General features: G+C 43.5%; 1 protein-coding gene across 1 annotated transcript in view; it reads right to left on the bottom strand.

The window, feature by feature from the left end:
• RAB22A (RAB22A, member RAS oncogene family) overlaps positions 1 to 26,162 on the bottom strand; it is a 56,443-nt gene that overhangs the window by 24,071 nt on the left and 6,210 nt on the right. The gene's annotated exons all lie outside the window — the stretch shown is intronic.

Raw genomic sequence — 26,162 nt, 5'->3', positions numbered from 1 at the left:
AACCTGTGTGTCCGGGAAATGAGTGCACTAGTAAAACACACTGGGCCATTGGGGTTTGTCCACCCACAGTCCCAAACCACATGAATAGGAGGTAATGTAACACCAGAGTTCATAAAATTAAGAAGCCAAACCAGGAGCGGGAAGGTGGCCGGAGCGGCGATGCCCGCAGTGACCACTTCTGAGTCTCGAACCAGAACAGCTTCTCGGCTAACCTGCCAGGCCACATCAGCCCTTTGGGCCTGGAAGGATGGTATGCAGGTTACCCTGCTTACTCAGAAGGGCTGCTCTGCCCGCGGGTCTTTGAAGGTTCCTATCATTTGGAGGTCTTCTACTTTTTGGAGAACGTGTGAGGAGCCACAGGGGCCCAGAGCATGTGCCTGGAATGAAAGGACTCCTGGACACAGGTTCAAAGTCTCAGGGCTGGCTCGGCTCCAGTGCCGTCTTCCACCTCCGCCTTACAGAGCTCCCTCTTGGGAAGTTCTCTGTCCTCCGGGCGCCTTGCAGAACCCGGAGGTGATTATGCCTTCTTCTGTACTCCCTAACGAGCCTTCGGGGGCCAAGGGCCGAGTTGTACTCTTGGAATCATACCCTAATCATCATAATCAGGACATGAACGCGATGGCTAGGCATTTTCAAATCTGCTGGATGTCTGAAGTATTTTTTGAGAGTCAACTAATTGTGCAAGTTCTTCAAGAAAGTGCAAACTGAAATCCATAGGATGACTTTCTGAAGAATCATTGAGCTTAGACAAGTATCAGAATCCTTAGCTGTAAAAACTTTAACTCTGATACAATGAATCCCCAGCAATATTTATATCAATTTATGGGTTAGCTAGCAGTCTCCGAAATGGTGACTATGATGAGGAAGGGAAAAAAGACTAGGAAGCAAGATCACATTTATTGGAGAGGTGCCATTTACTGGATATTTATTTACAGGAGATTTACCCCTTGGTATCCTTAGTAAAGTGCTTTCTGCATAGAAGGTGCTCGGTAAGTGGTTACTGTATCAAGAACTTCGGCGACCCACCAGGATTAAATCAGGATGTGCAACATGATTTCTCACTTAGGAAAGATCTAAGCATTCAAAAAGCCTTGTTTATTGTGAGGATTAAATGATATGATATATGCGGAAGTGCTCTGTAAATTGTAAAGCACTAAACCTATACAAGGTATTATTATTAGTATTTAAAGGCAGCTCCAGGAAATGTTTTAGTTTAGACTTTGCAATTAGTCATAAAAGCTTACAACTCAACTCTCCATCAATTATGGCTGTGGTGTTACATTTAGGAGTGACAACAGGCGTCCAATAGAGGCCTGTTAACACAGCCAATGCATCCAACACAACCATTTTGGCTGCTCAAAGAGCAAGAGAAGAAACAGGCTTCAAGCAGACAAAAAGCTGAGAAAGATAAATGCAACAATTAAAAGGAAATGTTTCGGGGCGCCTGGGTGGCTCAGTGGGTTAAGCCACTGCCTTCGGCTCAGGTCATGATCTGAAGAGTCCTGGGATGGAGTCCCGCATCGGGCTCTCTGCTCAGCAGGGAGCCTGCTTCCCTCTCTCTCTCTCTACCTGCCTCTCCATCTACTTGTGATTTCTGTCAAATAAATAAAAAAAATTTGTTAAAAAAAAAAAAAAAAAGGAAATGTTTTATTTCAGGATCAGAATTCACTGAAGTTCAAGCTACCTGCCAACCATTTCTCCTTTAATGAACACATGGATTCATTACTCAGGAGAAAGACACACAAAATGGCAGCTATAATGCAATGAAAGTATTTTAAAGATTAAAGCCAACCTTCTGTCTGACTGGAGACCAAGCTTCTAGCCTCCCTGGCATCGTCACTCTCAACACACCTCCATCTTGTCTACACTGAGTTCTGGTGAGCCCAAAGCTCTCTACTTGGGTCTTCTTGGGTCCAGAGCTGTTGGCTTCTTGTCTTTTATCCCAGCATCACTTGTCCACACTGCCAGTTCCTTAAGAATCTTGTCTGTCCTTCTGTCTTACCCACCCAGAAGGGACCCACGCACCTCTGTACCTGCTTCTCTTCTGGGGGTGGGGCAGCTGTCTAGCTGGAGGAAAGCCACAAAGCTGCGTGGACCAGTAGGAAGACTGTCCTTTTTTAAGCTAGGCCACCTCTTCGGGCTCTCGCTCCACACAGCAATTACTCCTCATTCTTCCTATGACTTCTTGCCAGCCCCTTCCTACTTCCTACTACCCTCCTTCTCAGGGCAGCAGCCTTCTCATGGACAACAGAGATCATAAGCTCTCAGTCCCCCAACGTGTTTCCCAGTCAACCCTTCCAACTTGAGAATCAACACCCTGCTGTTCACACTGGCTGTGATTTCTGCTCTTCTGACTTTAGCGGAGTCAGAGAGGTCCTTTCCATCGTGCTGCCCGATCATGATCAGCATGTCCTGTCTGGGCCACCACAGTCAGCCAGGGTCTTCTGCTCCCAGTCTCAAATCTCTCCACCTGTGCCTCCTTCTGTCTTTACACTGACTGCTCCTTTGCCTGGAATCCCCCCCCCCCCCGCTCACCTGTGGCTACATGCTCCTCATTCTTCTGGTCTGAGTTCAAAATGTCAATGATGGCAGAAGCCCGTGCAGTGCCCCCAAACCAGGCAGCTCCCCGCTCTGACTCCACTCTGCAAGTCACACACTGTCCTGTTTTGGCTTCAGGATGCCTACTATCGTACTGGTACTCGATGTCTGACTGGCTTATTTGCGTGTCTTAATTTACCTGTCTAAGCCAGGGAAAATGTAAGCTCCATGTAGGCAGGGATCTTGCTGTCCTTCCTCTGTAACTGGGGTATCTTCCTCATCTACCTTTTTCCATGCTACCCTAGATTCCTGACAAAACATTTTACCATGCTCCCATTGACTACTCCACTTTTCCAGTACTTCAACAGTGCTCGGCATCTTGGCCAAGCACTGCATAAAGTGCTCGGGCATCCGAAACGCGGGCAGAGTTGAAATCACAGGAGACCCTCGCTCTCCACCTGCAGTCAGGTGAGCAGCCTCTTGGATGTGAGGGATGTGGTTCAACAAGTGGGGTGGGGGGCCTTCCTGTCCACTCCTGTCCAGGTACCAGCTCTAAGCTCTCTCCTAGTCAAAGGGCACAAGGCAACACTGGGCAGCCACTTCGAACCACCATGTCCCTCCATCACTCGCATCTCTGGAATTCTGTTCAGGAAGCACCTGTGGCACTTTATGGGCTCTCCTGGCTCATGTGCTGAGTCAGGAGCTCCTTCCCACCTGAGGCCCCAGCTACAGTGGCCATGGGAGATGACTGTACCTGCCTCACCTCCCCTGAGCCCTACGAATGCCTCTTTATTGCAACGGGATTCTCTGTTGACTTTTGAGAGCTTGAAATCTTGGCCTATCACACCTCTAAGAACTAATTCCTCCTTTTCAGTGTTTGCTTTGGTTAGTCTACATAGTGGTAACACCTGGCTTTGGGGCCCGACATAGGAGGGGGTGTGGCCCAGGGGACTGCTATGGGGGCGTGCGGCAGGTCTCCTGCAGGACTCACTGGGATGCATCCCTTCCCTAGATTCACATTTTTGTCTGTAAGGCCAGCACTTTTGACTTCAGCTGAACTATACAGACTCCGGATACTCTGTCACCATCTTATACTTAACTGTGGTGAAGGCAGGGCTTTCCCACACCCCCCAACAGTGGTCGTAAACTCCACATTCTCAAATCAGAACATTATGTCTGCTCTCCTCAGAACACAGGCTGGTCTGCCACTACTTTGTCCTTTGTTACTTGCATCCAGTTTTGTAGAACTGTCTGGTTCTTTATTTTATATTTGATCTACACTTGAACCTCAACCCCTGAGATAAATTCATAAATTGGACCCTAATCTTTGAGCAGGACTACTACAATTTGTCCCTCCCATCATCACTTGAGCTCCAGGATCGCTCCTTTAGCAGTCAAGTTAAATGATGCGGAGGGTATGATAACTTCAATATCTTGCTTTTTGAAAAACAGGCAATGGCTTCCTGCCATCCAAATGATACATTTTTATTTTCCAGCCTGCCATTTACTTGTCTGATAACCTTATTTTTCACTACTAAACCATCTCTCTTCACTCTGCTAGGCAGATCTTATTACCTCTTTAATCTAAAATCCCCACTAGCATTATTTCCTAAAGCTAGAATGCCTTTCATATACTTCTCCATTTTTCAGGACATTCTAAAAATATGACTTCCATGCACACCAAGTAGCCATGATCCTCGGTCAGACTACGTGTTCCCAATGAAAATACTTGCCACAAGGTGTTTTAAAAGTGTCTTTTCTTTAACTGTAGCAGACTTGGTGAGCTCTCTCGGAACACAGGTGTGCCCTGCCACAATATTCTAGCACCTCACTTGACTGCACATCTTTTCCTTGGAACGGAACAGGGGATGCTATCATCCCTACGATGCTACGTGGTGCCTTTTAAGGATGAACAACTCAACATATTTTAAAATTAACTTTTAGCCAACTCTAAATCTCATGCAAACAATGCTTGTATCTCTAGGTGATATAGAGAGACAGAAATGCCACTGGATGCACCAAGATTGAGACATAAGAAGTTTGTGAGTATGTGAAATCTGGTCATTCCTCTAGAGGACATACCCAGGGGTCTTCAGAAGAGTTTAGGACAGTGCCAGGAACTTGACAGGTGCTCAGGAAGAATTAAGTGGATTTCAGGGCACACGTGGCTTCCATTAGAGTGGTTCAAAGAGCCACAAGTCTCTGAGTCTCCATAAATTCCATAAATTCCACATAAGCCATGTGGGCTCCACAGTCTCATCTATCTTTAACCCTTCCTTCAACCATGAGCATCTATCTCTTAAGGTAACCAGGTCTGAGGGTTCACGATCACGCCGCAGAGCGCTTCCTTCTCAGCAGTCACTGCACAGCAGCTGGTTTGTTCCACAGGTTCATGGTCACCCTAGGCAGATCCCTTAGGACCTTCTATGCTTTTGCCATTTTAACAACTTTTGAAAAAAATATTTAAAATCAAGGAAAACATTACTTTAAATGTAAAAATAACTAAACTTAACAGGCTAGCTCCCCCTTTCCTAAGTTTGTCAAGAATAACTTAGAGTAATATAAAAGCTTTCAGGTCGTAAGTAAAACCTACAACGATGAAGCCAGCTAGCTGCCCTGACAAAGTGTTCATTATTGTCAGTTTTTCTCATACTTTTACATGTATGACCCTTTCAGTCCTTACCGTGAGTCTCTTGGGTTGGGTTTGACTATTCATAGCCATTTTGCAGACAAGTCACGGTGGACACAGAGCCAGTGAGTGGCGCAGCTAGAACCCTTGGAGCGGCAGCACTGTGGGGCCATCTCCTCCGGGGCGGGGAACTCCCTTCTACTGCAGGGCAGGAATGGGGCTCACAAGCAACAGGAGTCTAACTCCGTCTGTGCCCCTGGACGCCTCACAGTAGGGGAACTGGTTGGTGAACAGACAATTAAAAAGCAGATACTCAGTGAGCTCCTGAAGGGTGGAAAGAACTGTGGGAGCACCGAGGGAAAGCCAAGTCCAAGTACCTAGGAAAGTGGTGACGCCAGGTGTGGGAGGCTGAATAATGTTCCTGCTCCAAAGAATGTCCACACCCCAACCCGAGAAGCTGTGATTATGTTACCTTCTAGGGCAAAGAGGACTTTGCAGATGTGTTTAGGTGAAGAATCTTGAGATGCGGTGGGGAAGATCCCGGATGACCCAGGTGGGCCCCGTGAAATCACAAGGGTCCTTCTAACAGGTGGAGAAGTTGGAGCCAGGGAAGAGGGTTGACATGAAGATGGAAGTTAAGACCAAAACAATGTGTCCTGAAGACAGATGAAGCCAAGGCAGCCGCTAGAAATGGAAAAAGGCAAGGGAACAGATTCTCTCCTCAGAGGTTCTGGAAGGAAGCAATTCTGCCAACACCTCAACCCTGAGCAAGCGAACTGGACTTCAGACTTCTGACTTCCAGAACAATAAACGATAAGCCTGTGTTCTTGTAAACCACTAAGTTTGCTGCAACTCGTTAGAGCAGCAACAAGACACTTAATACAGTAGGGAGGGCTTCGGGAAAGGAACCCAGAAGGAGGGAGTCTGCCTGGCTGATAGGAACAGGACCCAAGGGAGGAGGGGGTCACAGTCTGTAAAGAGAAACAGCAGGAACCGAAGCACAGAACTGTGAATGTACAAGGAGATTCCCGTGGCTCTCCACGGTTAGACTGGGCAGGCCAGGGCGGGGAGTGCAGTTCAGTAGCCACAGAAAAGGCTCTGGGCAGGGTGGTGACAGGCAGCGGGCGAAGGTCAGCAAGCCACTGCACTCAACACGGATGCACGACTGCTCTATGTGAGGCCCCGTTTCTTGCACGTTAGCAGCTCCCCAGGCCAGGGCTCCACCATCATTACCATTTCTGCCCTATATGAGTTCCATCTGTCTGTCTTACTGTAAAAATAAAAAGGCTCTCGAATTTCTTAACTTTGCCTTGTCTAGACAACAATATACGTGAAATTAAAACCCCACCAGTTTCATGGACTACTTTTATTTTGCCTAACAGACAATAAAATACTCGATATAAATTTAAAACGTTCATCTGTGCAGCATCTCAAGTCATTCACAGATGGTCTTTTGGGAAAGGCAGCTACAAGTCAAGGGGAGCCACTGAAGGGAAAGAGATGGTGTTATCTCCTCTGTTGTAGAGGTGAATTCTAGAAGCAGGCAACAGACCTTTGGGGTGCCTCTGTCAGCTACCAGCCCCTTAACAAGCGATGGAGGAGTCAGCCGGCTCGGTTTTTAAGGAGCTTGCACAGTGGAAGCGGATGTGGCTTTGTAGGCAAACCCCGGGAAACAGCACGAGTGAGAGCGCGGCCGGACGGAGGGAAATGGGCAGACAAGGCAAACGAGGAAGGGAAGCAAATAGGGAAGGGAGATGGTCCCAGAGGAAGGGGGGGGGGCTCCACTCGGAGGCTGCCGCGCAAAAGCCACAGGGCTTTGACTGACAGGAGGGAGAGGGACAAGGGGAGGAGTCTGAAGCCGGCTTCTGTCAGCTCAGGCCACTGTATGTGCGATGAGCTATTTCAATCATTTCCAAATTGGATCTGTACTCATTCATTTTTTGAATAGGTAATATAGACTCTTATGCCTCATTACCCAAGATGTACAGAACAGGAGCACTCCAGAATGTCCCTTCCGCCCAGATCTTCAATTCCTCTCCCTGGAAACTAACCTCACCAGCTCCTCAGGTCTCATTTCAGAAATGCTCTAGGTTTACATGAGTGCAGGTACATACAGTGTCCCCTGGCCCCTTCTTTTATTTTTGACAGAGATAGTGGCATACAGTTCCTATCTCTGATTCTTTTCACTCTACCCTATACGTAGGAAATCATCCAACGAAATACACAAGGTTTTCTCAAGCTGGCTCCTTCCCTTTATTGTATCATACCGAGAGAGTGCACCATAAATAACACAGCCAGAGCCCTACTCACCAGCAGTGCTGTGGTGACTGGCCTTGTACAATTATTAACCTTGGGGTTTGCTACATATATGAGCTTATCTGAAGAATAAAGTCCATGACAGGGAATGAACCGCAGGGCCAGGGTGCGGGATGAGCATAGGGAGCAAGAGGGCAGGCTGTTCAGCCAGACCATCCAGACCACCCTGCTTTTGCGAAGAACTGTGCTTCACTGGGCAAGTCAACAGACCTCGCTCTGCCTCAGTTCTCTCATTTGGAAGCTGGGAATAACTTCAGTACCTATAACACAGGGCCTCAGAAATATTCAAAAAAATAACATATTTTACTAAAGTATAATTATCTTACAATAAAGTGCAGTGTATAGATTTTCAGTTCAATGAGTTTTGACAGTTCACAATCTCTTCTAACTATTGTCCTATGGCCCCAAACCAGACACAGAACGCTTCCATAACCCCAGAAAGTTCCCTCATGCCCATTTCCACTTCACACTTGTACCCATCCCAGGCAAACAATTTATAACTTCTCCTTCCCAGCTTAGTTTGGATTGTCCTTGGACTTCAACCCTCTATTGTGTCCTGGCTTTTATCATTTAACAATGCTTTTGAAATCAATCTATATTATTTGGTAGTTATTTCTTCTGTATGGTATTCCATTGTACACATATTTTACTCTGTCCATTCTCATGCTGAGGATTGTTTCCAGTTCTGGCTATTATAAATAAGACATATTGCATGAGTCTTTCCATAAGGATGGATTTTAATGTTTCTTGGATAAACACCTAAGAGGGCACACTAAGTCACAAGGCAGATGCATGTATAACTTATCTGAAAACAGAGAAGAGCCCTTCTAAGTAGCCACAGCACTTATGTTCCCATCAGAAACACATCCAATTCCAGTTGCACCACAGCCCCACTGACATTTTGGTTGTTATTCTTGAACTTCAGCCGTGCGTTAAGGACAAGGCCTGGATGTCCACTCTTACCACTACTATTCAACATTGTACTGGAGGGTCTAGCTGATACAAAAAGGAAACAAGGCACAAAAACGGTAAAAACTGCAAAACCGGGGCACCTGGGTAGCTCAGTGGGTTAAAGCTTCTGCCTTTGGCTCGAGTCGGATCCCAGGGTCCTGGGATCGAGCCCTGCATCGGGCTCTCTGCTCAGCGGAGATCCTGTTTCCCTTCCTCTCTCTGCCTACTTATGAACTCTGTTTATCAAATGAATAAATAGAGTATCTTTAAAAAAAAAACTGCAAAACGTTACAGGTCATACATGATAGCATATGCAGAAACGTACTATGCTCTATGGAGTCCATAAAACATGTAACTACTAGAAGTAATGACATGTGACGTCATCATTTATACAGCCGGTGTTACGTCTCCTGTCTTGGCATTTGTTTCTCTGCTCCTCCTTTTCTCCCTCCTTTGAATAAATCACTTTTTTTCTTTTATTCTATTTTTTTCTTTTGCATTGAATTTTTAGCTGTACTTCTTTTTGTGTGACCTTTATTAATGGCTTCTCTAGAGATTATAATATGAATCTATAAATGGTCTATTTCCACATAATATGCTATTTCATGAGCAACTTGTGATGTAGGACAATCTAATTCTGTGTATCTCCCTTCCACCCTCCATACTCTTGTTGCCTTATATTTAACATCTTCATATGCTATAAGCACAATATTTATTATTTTTACTTTAAAGGACAGTAGTCTTTTTAGAATTTCTTTTAGCATGTCTTATGCTATGGATCTGGCAGATTCTCTCAACTTTTGTCTGAGAATGTCTTTATTTCACCTTTATTATTGAAGAAAAAAATGTTTTAAAAAGATTTCATTTATTTATCAGAAAGAACATGTTTATTTATTTATCAGAAAGAACAAGCAGGGGGAGGGGCCTCCCCGTTGAGCAAGCAGCCGGATGGGAGACTCGATCCCAGGACCAAGGGATCATGACCCGAGCTGAAGGCAGATGCTTAACTGAGTAGACCACCCAGACATCTCTACTTAAGACAATTTTTGCCAGGTACAGAATGTTTGCTTGGCAGGCCTCCCCCCTCCCCCCAAACTGAGGATGCTGTATCACTCACAATCTCTGGCCTCCAGTGTTTCTGCAGACAAGTCAGTGATAATTCTTATCACTATTCTCCCACATACCGTGGTGGTTTTTTTTTTTTTTTAATACTTTAATACCCTCTCCCCACCCAGTTGCTTTTAAGATCTGCTCTTTGGTTTTGAGCAGTTTGACTATCGCATATCTGGGCTATGGCTTGTTTCATATTTATCCCGGTTACAGTTTAGAGATTTTTGGATTTATAGATTGATCACTTTAATCAATTTTGGAAAGTTATTGCCCTTTATCTTTTGAATCATTTCCTTTGGCCCATTCTTTTTCTTTCTTTCTGGGATGCCAATGAGGTGTATGTGAATGGGGTATAAGAAATGTATATTTGGTCTCTGTCACCAGGTTCTGACAGAGAGATCCTAAATCTCTTGGAATTTCTAGAGTGCAAGGAATGTCTTTCATTCGAACAAGGTGACTCCTGGTGGACTCTCAGACAGCCCTGGGACAGGGGAAGGAGGTGCTGGGTGCTAGAAAGACCAACCCTCTATTGACTAGAGGGTTGGAATGTTCAGCCCTCTCCTTCGGGGCACAGGGAGTGGGGAGGGGCTGGAGATGGAGCTCATCACCAATGGCCAGTGATTCCATCCGTCACACCTAGTAATCAGACCTCCATAAAAATCCCTTAACCATGGGGTTTGAAGAGCAGCTGGGTTGGTGGCACAGCCCGGGTCCATGGGACAAGAAGTTCCCAGGCTAGGGGCCCTTCCAGCTCTATTTACCTCTTCATCTGGCTGTTCATTTGTGTCCTTTACAACAAAGCAGTAAAGGTAAGGAAAGTGTGTTCTTGCACTCTAGGAGCTGTTCTGCCGAATTACCCAAACTGAAGGTGGGGGCACCTGTGGGAACTCCACTTTAAGGCCACATCAGACATGAGTGCGGGTTCTCAGTGCTCTCGGCTGGTATCTGATGTCCCATCAGTCCCCTGGGACGGAGCCCTTCAGCCTGAGGAGGCTGACGTGACTCCAGGGAGCTCCCGTCAGAACAGAACGGAAGTGAAGAGTACCCAGGATTGTCTGGAGAGCTGGAGAATTGGATGTTGGTGTGGAGATAAAAACATGTATTTGGGTGAAGAGGTGTGACAAGTAAAAAGCGTTCGCAATGAGACTGACAGCGAGCTACAGATCTCCAATTCTTCCGTCGCTGTTAACTCTTCTTCCCTTCGTATTTCGGTCTGGGTATTTTCTACTGACCTGACTTGATGTGCACATTTTAGGAGAGGAGCTCAGACTGGACATAGAAAAGATCAGTAAACTGATCAAGATTCCGAGGAATTCTCTTGGCATTCCAGTTCCCCACCTGGGTCCCTGTGTCTTGGCCACTGTTGCCCTGTGAAGGCAGAGACCCCCTTGAACAGGTTTCTCTGAGCTCTTCTGCCCCACCTCAAGTCTCCCCAGTGGACAGTTCAAGTGCTCCCGCCCACAGCAGACTGTCCCTGTCTCTGTCTCTGTTGGGATTGAGAACCGCCAAGGATTGCTTCTCTCTTAGGAGTGGTTTGTCACCTTCTCAAGTTTATTTCACACTGGTTTCTCTGTGAGCTCAGATACCTAACGGGGTTTTATTATTATTATATTTTAGTGTTTAAATTTATTTAAGTAATCTCTACACCCAACATGGGGCTTGAACTCATGACCCCAAGATCGAGAGTCACATGCTCTCCCAACTGAGTCAGCCACGCACCCTCTAATGGGCTTTTTTAAAATCTTACCTGGCTTGTTTTGGTGTTTTGGACGAGAATCTTATCTCTCTTTATAACTGAATGGAAAAGCATACAGGGTTGTTTAGTGGCTGAGTTACTCTGTTTAAAGTCTGTAACATATAAACATGATTATCACTACCACCCGCACCCAGCGGTGGACTTATTGACAAAGTCGGATGCGGTCTTTGGGGCTGAAAGGGTGGAAAGACGAGTTCAGTGGCAGAAAGTGGAGTCCCAGGTGTCTTTGCAGTGACACAGCAGTCATCCGAGGGCCACCATCTGGAGAAAGGTGGCCCTCAGGGCTGTGAGTATGAATGAAATCATGCAGGAAGACACGGGGCTGTGGAAGAAATCCTCACTGCTTCAACATTTTAGGGGTGGACCCTGAGGCCGAAAAGCAGAACAAGAAGGACTGCCCCAGGAGGTGGGAAGGAGAAGAATCAGAACTGTATCCCAGGTAACCAGAGGCTTTACAGCAAAAGAGGATATCAAGATAATGCCAGATACTTCTAGAGAGGACAAATACAATAAAAAGCAACTTGTGGATTATATTGGCTATTCACAAGTTGATGTGAAACTCCGCAGTGGTGGTTTCAGTGGAATGATGCGGCGGAGGCTATTAAGAGGCTCTGAAGTGCATGTGGGATGGTGAACAGAGCTGGTGAGGACCACCGTTACAGCGGTCTCATAATTAAAGAACAACTTTACATTGCGTGCGTACTACGGGCTGGGCATGGAGGTTATTGCTTGGTGGTATTTTCAGATGAGGTTCCTGCAGCGGTGGGAACAGACAATAAATAGGTAAATAGACACATGATTATGGATTTTAATACCTACTGCGGAGACATCAAACTATTGTGTGCTGATAGTGACTGAAGCGGTCATTTGAGATAGGGTAGTAGGAAAAACCTCTCAGATAGATCTTAACAGGTGAGAAGATCCGACCATGTGAATACTGGGAAAGAAGAAAACATTTCAAAAAGAGGAAACAGGAAGTGCAAAGGTCCCGAGGTAGGGGAGATCAGGTGTTTGGCAAGGGCCGTGGCTGCAGTGTAGTAAGAGAGGAAAAAGTGATAAAAATCACAGCGAAGTTTCTGGTTATTATTCTTAGGTCAACAGGAAGCCATTAAAGATTAAAAAAAAAATAACCTGATCCAATTGATATTCTCAAAATCAGACTATTTGGAGAGTAGTGGAAGGATGTAAGCTGGTTTTGAGAACGGGAACACACAAGACTTGCATAGGGACTGAAAGAGAAGTGGGCAGATGAGGGAGGACTCGGGGATGCCTCCTGAGGTGAGGGAAGGTGACAGGTACTGTTACCTAAAGGCCAACAAATGAACACAGACGCGATGTCGGAACGCTTTTCAGTTGAAAGTCATGTGTCTAGGATGAATGGAAGGAACCAGAGTAGATCAAGACTTTAGACAGAGAGTCAAAGAAAGGCTCAATTCAGATAGCCAGGTTCCACCAAGTACAGGAGTCGCTGCACGCTAGAGCGAAGGAACACCCTGGGGCGAACGGTGTGATATCTTTCCTGCCATCCCCTCAGAAACATACCCAGAGGGCCAATCCATGTGAGGCCTGAGAAACAAAGCCGTACAGAACTCATGCTAGGGAAGGGCCCCGGCAAACACCCGTCAAATCAGCAGGACGGAGGTCAGAGCACAGTTCCAGGTGGCAAGCTGGCAAAACAGACAAAGTTATGTGGTTCAGAGAAAGCTTCCGTAAGGAGAGAGCAACACGACGCACGTCTTACATGACGAGCCGGAAGTCAGCAGGTGTACTCTGCAGTAAGCAGTAAGCTCAGGCAGCCAGAAATGAAAAAAGAGAAGCCAATGGACAAGGGCAGAGGCTGTGAGAGAGTAAGCCATCATCCGGGCCCAGAGCCTCGGGCTGGGGGTGAAGGCCACAGAAGGCCACAGCAGGGACTGCGGGCGTGGAGGCAGACCAAAACTAAAAACGACCATTTGGATTTGTCCCACGAGTGATAAGCAGAGCGGTAGTGGGGATTGGATTCGGGTCTCCAGAGGAAACCATGCAGAGCAGGAGCTGGTAAACTCTTCCTGCAAAAGGGGCACGCAGCAGATGTCTTCAGTTCTGCACGCCGTGGTCTGTTGTCAGTTTTGCTGCTGTAGCAGGAAAGCAGCCAGAAACAGTATCGAAAGGACGAAAGGACGGGGTGTGACTGGATTTGGCTCCTGGGTCGGAAGTCTGCTGACTTGGATCTAGAGCCTCAAATTATTCCTAAAACTTTAATCAAACAATAGCTGGAATGCAATTTAAAAGACGTTAAGCAGGGGTGCCTGGGTGTCTCAGTCCGTTAAGCCTCTGCCTTTGGCTTGTGTCATGATCTCAGGGTCCTGGGATCAAGCCTCGCACTAGGGTTCCTGCTCTGCAGGGAGCCTGCTTCTCCCTCTGCCTCTGCCTCCCTCTCTTTCTGTTTCTCACAAATAAACAGATAAAAGTACAATAAAATGCTATGCACACAAGGGGATAAGTCAGGGTGATCAATAACGAAGACAAAAGACAGACAATGAAGGGAAACACAGGTCATCTGGAGAATGGATTGGCTATCAGACATCTTTATTTTTAACTTTTGTCATGAAAATTTTCACTCACAAAAGCAAAATCCATTACCCTTTCCACTGTGTTTTTGTCATTAAAAATGGACTTGGGGGTTGGGAAGGGGATTTAAAAAAAAGGGACTTGAAAATAACTACTGCCTAATACATTTAAGAAAACAAAAACCCAGTGGGACCTGGCTGGTACAGTGGTAGAGCACAAGACTCTTGATCTCGGGGTGGTGAGTCTGAGCCCTACACTGGGTGTAGAGATGACTTAAAATAATTACATTAAATTAAAAACAGAAACCAAAACCCAGATTAACAACTGCAGCAGAGAAAAGGAAACTAAAACAAAACTTAATGAACACACTAGAACTCTGGGAAAATAATAACAGAAATTAAGAACGTAATGGTTCTTTAAGTAGGTTTAAAATCAGGCTAAAATTAGATGAAGAAAATGATTAATGAACTGGATTAGGGGCTAGGAAAAATACCTAGACTGAAGCATGAGCCGAAAAATGATGGGAAATACAGAGGAGCAGGAGAGACACAGAGATGAACTCCTTGCGCACCACAGTCACAGCAGGCTGGGAGCACCAGGGGAAAATGGAACAAAAGGAATATTGAAGAGATAATGGCGGAGAATGTTCCAACTTGAAAGACATCAAACCACAGGTTCCAGAAATACTATGAACCCAAGCATGGCAACTTCACCTGGAACATCAAAGGAAGACTGCTGAAACCCAAAGACGAAAGGAAACTTTGAAGGCACTCGTAGGAGGAAAATGACTCATTCGCATCAAGAGAGGAACAGAACTGACCCATGTCAATGAAAGCAGAGGGGCTCTAAGAACATGGGTGCAGATTTTCCAAGGTCTGAAAGACAGTAACTGAAAACCAAGAATTCTGTATTTGGTGAAAACCAACCTCACACATGATTACGACCTGCTAGAATTTAAAAAAACAACCATCAGGGAGGGTGTGCAGTGCGGGAGCCTCTTGTGCTGGCGGGAGGGGGGAGCAGGTGCAAACGCTTAGGTTAGGACAGTGATCTCTTTAACAGTTAAACATGCTTTCATTTATTTAGTTCTCAAAAAGATTTTATTTGAGGTAGAGAGAGCAAGTGAATGAGAGAGAGAGAGAGAGAGAGAGCATGCGTGCACACAGGAGGGTGTGAGCTGGGGGAGGAGCAGATGGAGAGGGAGAGGGAGAGGCAGACTCCCCGCTGAGCAGGGAGCTCAATGCTGGCCTTGACCCAGGACTCCTGGATCATGACCTGAGCTGAAGGCACATGCTTTACCGACTGAGCCACTCAGGCACCCCTAAACATGCCTCTAAACCTATCGTGGTAGCCAGCATCAAAGACAGTCCCAAGGGTCCTCACTCCTGGCACCGATGTCCTTGTGCAGTCCACTCCCACAATGAACAGGGCTGATCTGGGTAACCAAGAGGACACGATGGAAATGACAGGTGAGGTCATAAAGACACAGTGGCTTCTATCTTGGGCTCTTGCGGACTCCTCATTCTGAGGATGACAGCTCTCGTGTTGCGGGGACACTCAAACAGTCCTGTGGAGAGCTCTGGATGGCAAGAGCCAGTCACCCCACTAAGCTGCTCCTGAATTCCTGACGCCTGAAAACCGTGAGACGGTAATACCCGTTCATTGTGTTTTTAAACTGATAACCTAAGGGGTAATCTGTGACACCAAAATAGATAACAAATATGCCTGTTAACCAGAAATTCTACCTCAGGCATGTGCTCAACAGTAACACAGCAATACACCCACGGAAAGAACCGCGTGGGACAATTCAGAGCGTCTTTATTCGGCAGAGCTCAGAACTGGACTCCATGTAAAGTCCACCAACGGGAGACCGACCAGATAAGCAAACTGCAGTGTAGTCTCAGAGCAGAATGCTAGTCAACAGTAAGAAGGAACAAACTCCTGATAAAAGCAAAAACAGGGATAAATCTCATTAACTGTTTTGAGCAAGAGAAGGCAGCACGCAGGAGTACATATAAGGAGACTCGTTCGTGAGAAGTCTGAACACACGCGGCACTCTGGGGAGGGGAAGTCAGAACGCAGGCTGGGCCGGTGAGGCAGCTGAAGGAACCGAGGGGTTCTGGGTCTTGCTGCACATAAAAAAGCACAAGGTAAACATTCACAGAGCTACACATCTGATCTCATGTGAATAAAAGCTCAATAATAAGATAAAACTCAGACATTTTCAGATAGACAACGCTGTGCCAGAAGCGTGTACTAAAGGAAATACAAAATGGTGTTGTTCTTCAGAACCAAGTAAATGATCCCCGATAGAAGGGGAGAATTGCAGGCAGGAACGTAAGGCATTGCAGAGAGTAAACATATGCAGGAAATCAACGGGAAAGTTCACTGTGTAACAATAATGAATGTCCTGTGAGATCTAGAATTAAAATACACTGTAGGAGCATAAAAGGCGGGAAGCAGAGAATTAGATTTGAGAACCTTGCATTGTTGGAATGCGGTAAAAGTAATTTATATTAGACTCAAGTAAGTCGAGGATGCATAAGGTAATTTCTAGAGTAAAGCTTAAAGAATAACAAAAGAATCTATAATTACCAAGATAACAACAGGGAGAAACACAGCATTACAAACAAAATTCAATCTAAAAGAACACAGGGTAAATAAAAAAACAAAGTGTAAAACTGTAGGTTTAGACATAAAGACATCAGCAACTATCAGAAAAGTAAAATAAATACTCTGATTAAAAGTTTAGTTGGGGAGCTGTGAGTCCAGCTGCTGTGGCGGTCGCCTGTGCCAGAGTCACCCTGGTAACCTGGTCCAGAGGAAAGCTGGTATTTCTGGCTGAGGGACGACAGGCAAGGCTGCCAGTGTGGCTGGAAAGCCTGGGGAAGCCTGGGCAGGAAGGAGCCACAGGGGAGGTAGCCTTCAGTCATCTGCACACCCACCTCGAAACCACAGCTGACACCTAAACTTCACACACACAGAGAGACACCAAGGACAGGAACAACTGGAAGGCTGGAAGAAAAAGCTGGGCGCAGATTTCAGCTGCTGCCAAGTTCAGGCAAGAGTGGGAAGTCTGAATCCTACCAACTTAAAAGGGGTCCAGGGAACACACTGAATGAAAATCCAGAGATAAGACCTTAGACGTAAAGACAATGTCCTGGGAATAAGCATGTGCCACAAGGCTAATGGTGACACTCTGAGAGAACCATCTTAACCAAGTGTGAAAACAAGCTTCCTAATTTAACTTTCTGCTAAACAAAACTCAGCACTCCTCAGCCGAAGAGGAGAGAGTCTAAAATCTCTGCAACCTGTCTTCTGCAGTGTCCAGTACACAGGAGGAAATGCTACACAGGCAAAGAAATGGGACCCAAGGTCAAGAGAAAAAGAGTAAAGAGCAACAGACCCTGAGCGGATCCAGATGTTGGCATCAGCAGACACATAGTTTAAAGAAGCTACTACAAATATAATCACGACTTAAAGGAAAAGAGTCATATTGAGTGAACAGATGGGAAATCAAAGCATGTAAAATATAAAAAAGGAATCATATGAAATTCTAGAAGTAAGGACAGTATCTGAGTGGAAAAAAATATACTAGATACTTAAGAGACAGAAGAAAGAAGCAACTGAACTTACAGACAGATGAGAGGGGGGAAGGATGGAAGTGCCCTCTGCCCAGAAACCCCCGGATCCAGCCGTCTGCTAGGCAGTACCTAACAACTTGCTATCTGTGCACTGGAATCCCACTGGCGGAGTGCAAGAACGGGGGAGATGAAACACAGGTCCCAGATAATCAGATTTTTGATCCAAGGAAACTCTAATCCATTGAACCTAGAGTATATTATGCACCTCCTATTAGAGTAAACTGAAAACAAAAAATTACAGATTTTTTTTAAAGGATTTTATTGATTTATTTTAGAGAGAGAGAGAGAAAGACAGAGAGCGAGAGAAGGAGGGAGGAAGGAAGAGGGAGCACGTGCAGGTGGAGGGAGAAGGAGGGGCAAGAATCTCAGGCAGACTCCCTGCTGGGCACAGAGCCTGACGGGCGCTCGACCACATGACCCTAAGATCAGGACTCCAGCGGGAACCGAGAGCCAGACGCTCAACTGACTGCACCATCCAGGTGCCTCAAAAGAGAGCAGATCTTAAAAGCAGCCAAATAAAAAGACGCATCATATTTTGGGTAGAAAAACTTGTACATGAAATCCCCAGGACTTACAGCTGGGAGTCTGTACCTTCTGACCACCTTCACCCGTCTTGACAAGGCAACGAGCAGCACGGTATCACAGTCACTAACACTCTCCTGCATACTGGAAGGTTGCTCAGCAAGCAACTCAAAAGTTCGCATCTCAAGAAAAAAAGCTTTTGTAGCTATGTGTGGTAATAGGTGTTAACTAAACCTACTGCGGTGATCATTTCATGATATGCACAAATATTGAATCATTATGGTATATGGTAACAACGATCAGCCCAGAAATCTGTTCTCTAGCAAAAACAGTCTTCAGATGTGAGAATGCAGTACAGACATGACACTCTCTGACAAACAAAAACTGCGGGAATCTGTCACCAGTAGCTCGGAACACATGAAATACTACAAAAGTTCTTTAGGCCAAAGAGAAACGAATGACGTCCCGTGAAAACTCACTTCTACGGGAGGCAACGAAGAGCCGTGGGAACAGTACTATATGTGTGAAAGAAAAAGAAATCATTTTTGCTCTTCCTCCTTGTTTTCCTGTGGTGAATCACTCCTCAATCTCAAAGTTGCTACTCAGTGGGCCACTCAGCTGGAGAGGCAGAATGGCCCAGAGGGAGGTATCGAAGGCTGGCCAAAGTGAGGCTCCCATGTCTAGGGAGAGTAAGGTGGCCTGGGCTCTCAGAGCCTGCGGAAGGTGAAGATGGCAGCAACAACACAATGTTACCATGTTTTACATCAAATAGCTAGTTGTCCTGTAATAACATCAGGGAAAAAAGCCAGTTGTTTTATAATGCTTTCTTGTAATGCAGTATAATAACCACCATTAAAAAAAAATTTTTTTAAACAGCCTCCAATTTAGAGAAAACTTCTAAGCACAGAATTAATTTATCCTGAACCATGGGACAATAAGCTGCCTCATTACCTCTGAAGGTTAGTGGACATTTCCTAACAGCCAGAATATGCTCCTACATGAGCAGAACAAGACCATAAAAATCATGAAATTAACACCGACACGTTACTACCATTTATTTCTCAGAACCCATCTAAGTTTCGCCAGTTGTTCCAGTGATAGCCTTTTTGGTAAAACATTCAGTTCAAAATCACATGCTGTATTTAGTTGTCATGACTCTTCAGTCTCTGTTAATCTGGATCAGTTTCTTAGTCTTTCCTCGACTTTTTCGACTTTTGAAGACCGCCAGCCTGCTGTGTTGCAGAATGGTATTCTCAGTTTCAGTTTCTCTATGTTGACTCATGAACGGATCCACCAAGTACGGCTGCGCTTGTGAAGTTCACTTAGCGCGTCTGTAGGGGCTCAAGATCTGCAAACTTCCTTCTTATGATGTGCCTCCCCTTCAGGAGTGCTGCTGTACTCTGTACGGTGCCTGTCTGGGATGGGTGTCTAAGTTACTCAACAAAAGCCATGGTGGCTGCTCCCAAATAGACCACAGAAGACACTGCAGACATCCCCCTGCTCTCGCTCTCGGACCACCTGCCCTGCAAGTTGGCTGCTTTGTGAGGACCGAGACGCTCATGTGGTAAAGGATGGAGGAACTGAGGCCTCCAGCCAGCAGCCTTGTGAACGAACCATCCTGGAAGCAGATCCTTTAGCCCCAGCCAAGCCTTCACTTGACAGCGGCCCCAACTGACATCCTGACTCCCAACACCATGAGAGCCAGAGGGAGAACCATCACCAGCTAAGCCACTCAGGTTCCTGGTCACAGAAAGACTAGATAATGTTTGTTGCTACCAGAGGCTAAGCACTGGGATGATTTCTTACTTAATAATATATAACTAATACAATTATCCATCATATTAATAGAAAAAAAAGGAGAAAACCAGGTTATCATCTAAATATGCAGAATGGGGCACCTGGGTGCTATAGTTGGTTGAGTGTCTGACTCGTGGTTTTGGCTCAGATCATAATCTCAGGGTCATGAGATCAAGCACTGTGTTGGGCTCTGTGCTCACCTTGGAGTCTGCTTGAGCTTTTCGCTCCCTCTGGCCCTGAAACCACCCCCCACCCATGCTCTTTCTCTAAAATAAATAAAATCTTAAAAAAAAAAAAAGTAGAAAAATATTAAGGTAAAACTCAATACTTTTTTTTTTTTTAAGATTTTACTTATTTGAGAGAGAGACACACACAGCAAGAGAGGGAATACAGCAGGGTGAGTGGGAGAGGGAAAAGCAGGCTCCCCGCTGAGCAAGGAGACCCATGCACGGCTTGATCGATCCCAGGACTCTGGGTTATGACTTGAGCCGAAGGCAGATACTTAACGACTGAGCCACCCAGGCATCCTTCAAGACCCATTCTTAATAAAAACATTCAGCAAACTATAAATAGAAGGAAACTTCCTCATCTTAATAAATGACAACCTACAACTAATACCAAACTTAACAGTATGATGTTGAATGACTTTCCAATAAGATTGTGAAAAGGTAAGGGTGTTGGTCACTACTTTATTCAATATGGTACTGGAAATCCTTGCCTGTGCAGCAAGGTATGGAGAAAAACTAAAAGGAAAGGATGCACACTGTCTTTACTTTCAGACAACATAATGATGTATGTAGAAAATCCCAAGGAATCTACAAGACAACTCCTAGAATAAATGAATTTAAATAGGATTACAGTGTATAAGGTCGATACACAAGAATCAGCAGTACTTCCATAGACAGGTACCACACAGTTGTAAACAAAATGAAAAAATACAATTCCATTAACACTAGTTGAAAAAGGATTAATATTAAACAATTTTGACAAAAATACTTTTTAAGACTCCCCCACCTAAACCCATGAAACAATGAAGAGAGCTGTTAATGGAAGCAGAAACCATTCTAGTGCACAGCCCAGAAGACTCAAAATTACAATCTTTTTCAATGTTATAATTTTTGACTAAGGTGCCAAGGCTTTTTCAATGCAGAAAACAAAGTATTTTCAACAAATGATGTTGGGACAACTGCATAATCACACGGGAACATACTGCACCTTACCTCTGTCTCACAATACAGACAAATTAATTTGAGACAGATTGAAGAACTAAATGTAAAGCTAAAACTGTGAAGAAAACATAGAAGAATGTCGCGAGACTTTGCGACAGGGAGAGCTTTCTCAGAGAGGACCAAAAAAGCATGAATCAGAAAAGACAAAATTGACAGCATGTACTTCAATAAAATTAAAACTTCTTTTCGTCAGAAGACATCATTAAGGAAGTGAAAAGGCAAACCACAGAATGGAAGAAAATATACGGGGTAAATATATCTGACAAAAGAGCTGTATTTGTTGTATGGAGGGGCGGTACCATAAAGAATCCCCACAAATCGTTTAAAAAATAAGACAAAGTCCAGATGAAAATGGACAAAAGACTTGAAGAGGGACTTCATGAAAGAAATGAGTGTAAAAAAGAATACTCAAAGGTTCTTAACATTCTCAGTCATCTGGGAAATACAGACTAAAAGCACAATGAGATACCAGTTTGTACACAGTAGGAAAAGTAAAGTTAAATGACAGACAAATACTGGTGAGAATGTGGAGCAACTGGAATTCTACACATCACAGCAGGAGGGTAAGATAATACAACCACTCTGGAGAGCTGTCTGGAAACTTATGTAATTATATGTCCACTCATCCTACAAATTAGAAATTCTAAACCTAGTTATTTACCCAGAAGGAAATGAAGACCTATGTCCATACAAAGACTTATAAAAGAAAGTTCACAGTATCTATATTCACAACAGACAAAACCTGAAAATAACCTGGATGTCCAGAACCAGAAGAGATAAAGTGCGATCTACTCACACAAGAGAACATTATTCACCAATTAAAAAACTGGGCGGGGCGGGGGAGGGAGGACTATAGTACATGCAACAACATGGCTGAAACTCCAAAACTTTCACTAGAAGAAACTAGAGAGCATTTATGTCATTCATGTGTAATTCAAGAACAGGCCAAGTAAGCTACAGGGAATGCGATCACCACGGTGGTTGCTGATGGGGAGTGGGACTCATCGGAAGAACTTTCTGAGGTGATGGAAATTTCTGGATTTTAATTAGGGTGTTGGGTTATATGTAGCATATTTCAACAGAATCAAATCACAAGCTGCTTATAAGAGCCCCACTTTGAATATAAAAGAATATAAAGATACAGAAGGGTTGAAAAACAAAAGGATGAGAAAATACACCATGCAAATACCAACCGAAGGAAATAAGGTGTTACACTGATAACAGACAAATCAGATTTCAAGGCAAAATGTACCCTAGAACTTAAAAGAGTACATTTCAGGATGCTAGAAAGTTTGCATCATTGTAAGATCTAAAATTCTAAATTTGTAGGCACTTCATGGAGCTGCGGCATTGATAAAATGAAGCCGAAGGCAAAGGGTAAACAAATACATAGCCACGGAGGGGATTCTAGCCCGCTGCTCTCAGTAACTGATGGGTTCAGGCAGATGAAAGCAACTAACAAGGAACACAAAGAATGAACAACGTGATCAATGAACTTGACCGAACTCCATTCGTAGAACAGATGCAGAGCATACAAAAACTTTTCAAACACATACTGAATATTTACCAAAATTGACATATGCTGTGCCACACAGTAAACTGTACCACGTTTTAAAGGATTTAAATCATGCAAAATATGCTCTGTCACCTCAATATAATTGTGTCAGCAATCAGTAACACAGAGTTAACTGGGACCCTCCTTGTACTTGAAAAGTGAGAAACACACATCTGAATGACAGCTGAGTCAAGGATGTTAGCTTTTTTTTTTTTTTTTAAAGATTTTATTTATTTATTTGACAGTCAGAGTTCACAAGCAGGCAGAGAGGCAGGCAGAGAGAGAGAGGAGGAAGCAGGCTCCCCGCTGAGCAGAGAGCCCGATGCGGGGCTCGATCCCAGGACCATGGGATCATGACCTGAGCCGAAGGCAGCGGCTTAACCCACTGAGCCACCCAGGCACCCCAAGGATGTTATCTTAATAGGAAGTGGAAAATATTCTGAAATGAATGATAATGAAATTATGACATATAAAAATTTGTTGGAATCAGCAAGAGCGATGGTTAAGGTTTTAAAAATATAAGGAATACAAGTGAAGATAGTAGAGACTGGAAATCAATGATATGATCATCTACCTTAAGAAAGAACAGCATATTGAACAGGACAGAAACAATCAAGATAAGAGCAGAAATTTATGAATTGGAAAGTAGACATACTGTAGAGCTGATTAGAGGCAAAGCTAATGTCAGAAATGCAAAAGGGGTATCAATTTAGAATCTTTTCTTTACACCAATTGGAAAATGTATATGAAAGAGTCAAAAACCTTAAAAAAACAACAGCAACCCCACAAAAGCCCACAATCTATCAAAACCAATATAAGAATAGAAAATCTGTAAATGAATAATCTTACAACTATGAAAAAAAGGCAAAATGGACTCCTAAGCTCCATCCCACAAGGACAATGCAAAGCTCAGACAGCATCACTGATGAATTTTACTAATCACTTAAGAAATAAGAGTAATTTTATACAAACTCTTGCACCAAAGAGTTTCCCAACTCATTTACAAGGGAAGCAAAACCTGACACCAAACTTGCATATACATTACAAAAGGGATTATTATATGACAATCTTACTTATAAACAGACACAAAAATCCTAGAAACCAGCAAACTAAAAACAGTGATTACTAAAAGAATACGTCACAATCGAAGTGGGTTTATTCCATGAAAATTCAACAGTGTAATATACCATATTAATAGCATAAAAGAGAGTAATTGCATGACTGAGTAGATGTAGAAAAATCTTTTGATAAATCCTACCCTTATTCATGTAAGAAAAAAAAAAAATCCCAGCAAATGATGAAAAGAAGGACACCCTGTAATGTGATAAGGGATATGTTCCAAAAACCTACAGTAAACATTTAATTTAATGGTATGACAGTGAAAGCTTTCCCACTAAGATTAGAGTAAGATAAGAACACCCAGCGCCACGTTTCTATTCAATACTGTACAGGAGCTCCTACTCGATTCAATAAGAAAAGAAAGAGTTTAGGATGAGAAATAAATACATTTCAAAACAATACCATGCAGTATTTTAATAGCATAAAATTGCTTTGAAACATCAAACCCCTTAGTATAAATCGAAGGAAAAATGTGTAAATCCACTATACAGAGAAGTGGAAAAAAAATACTGAGAGAAAATAAAGAAGCTTGTTTAATAAATGGAAGCATAATCAAAGGTCATATATTAGAAAATTCAATATCATAAAGATGACATTTCTTTCCAAACCAATCTATAAATTCAGTGGAATGCCAATCAAAATCAGTAGAAACTGGTGTGTTGGTATATGTGAAAATGGACAAGATGATTTTTAAAGTTTATATGGAAATGTAAGCCAAGACATTCTTAATAGCACAGAAGACACATCAGTGGGCATTAAGACTTATTACAAAGATACAGAAGTAAAGAAACTGTGATACTGGCACAAGGACCCAGAAAAAAAGACCAATAGTCTCTTTAAAGGATCAATGGCTAAGGCCAAAAAAAAAAAGTGTATTATGAATCTTATAAGATGCAGGAGTAAAACATGACATTAATAGCACAAAGGACGAGAGGGAAAATGAAACTATGCTCTCATAAGGTTCTTATACCATATGTGAAATTGTGTATTATTTGAAAGTAGACTGAAAAAGAAGTATACTGTAAATCCTAGTGCAACCACTACAATAATAAAACAAAGAAATGGAGCTAACAAGCCAACGGTGAAGATGAAATGGAATCATTAACATGGGCCAAATACGAAAATATAGCAAGATGGTAGATTTAAACCAAACCATGTTGATGCTTGCAATAAATAAAAATGGTTTGAATCAGTATTATGTAACATAGCTTTCTGCAAGGAGGACTGAACGACAGCTGGTGTGACTGAGGAACCGAGTTTTTAATTTTAACTTAAATTCGAATAGCCACATGTGGCTTTGGCAACTGTGCTGGACAGTAAAGGTCTCCACACTCCAATTTAAAAGCAGGGACTGTCAGATTAAATGTAAAAGCAGGACCCATAATGCTGTCTACAAGAAACCTCCTTCAAATACATAGATACAAATAGGTTAAATGGAAATGGATGGGAAAAGATAAGCAAACACTAATCAACAGAGAGCTGAAGAGCCTGTATTAATATGAGACAAAGTAGAATTTCAGAATCAGGGCTGTTACCAGGGAAAAAGCATTTCATGATGGTGAGGGGGTCAGGTTATCAAGAAAAATAACAATGCTACATGTAGAAACAATAATAAGAGCTTCAAAATACATGAACAAAAATTGATTAAACTACAAAAGAGAAATAGACAAATTCTCAATTAGGGTGATTTCAAACATTCCTGTCACTGCAAATGAGAGGGAAAAAATCAGTAAAGGTACAGAAGACACAAACGGTGCTATTAACCAAACTGAGTAATTTAACATTTATAGAACACGTTCTTTTCTCATATATGTGGGACATTCATGAAGACCATATTCGAGGCCATGAAACAAATGCCAAATGTAAAAGATCTGAAATAACAGTGAGTATATTTTCTGACCAGAACAGATTTAAAGTAGAAATCAATAATCAAAAAATTTCTGGAAAATCCCTGAATAACTGGAGGTTAGAGAATACTTTCCAACAACCAACAGGTCAAACAAGTCACAAGGGAAATAAATACTCTGAACTTAATGAAAATGAAAATATGGTGTATTAAAATCTTGTGGGGGGCGCCTGGGTGGCTCAGTGGGTTAAGCCGCTGCCTTCGGCTCGGGTCATGATCTCAGGGTCCTGGGATCGAGTCCCGCATTGGGCTCTCTGCTCGGTAGGGAGACTCCTTCCCTCTCTCTCTCTCTCTGCCTGCCTCTCCATCTACTTGTGATTTCTCTGTCAAATAAATAAATAAAATCTTAAAAAAAAAAAAAAAATCTTGTGGGATTTACTTAAACCAGTACTTAACAGGGAAATTTATAGTTCTAAATGCTCACATAAGGAAAAAAAAGGCCCTAAAAATCACTATTCTAAACCTCTGGGTTAATAAGTTTAAAAGAAAGAACAAATTATGCCAAAACACCTAAATGAAGGCAGAAGAAAACAAAGATAA

The sequence above is a fragment of the Mustela putorius genome, unplaced genomic scaffold (assembly GCF_011764305.1).
Source record: "Mustela putorius furo isolate JIRA1106 unplaced genomic scaffold, ASM1176430v1.1 tig00003972_pilon_pilon_pilon, whole genome shotgun sequence".
Lineage (NCBI taxonomy): Eukaryota > Metazoa > Chordata > Mammalia > Carnivora > Mustelidae > Mustela > Mustela putorius.
The sequence above is the reverse complement of the archived record's forward strand: the minus strand, read 5'-3'. Positions and strand labels throughout refer to the sequence as shown.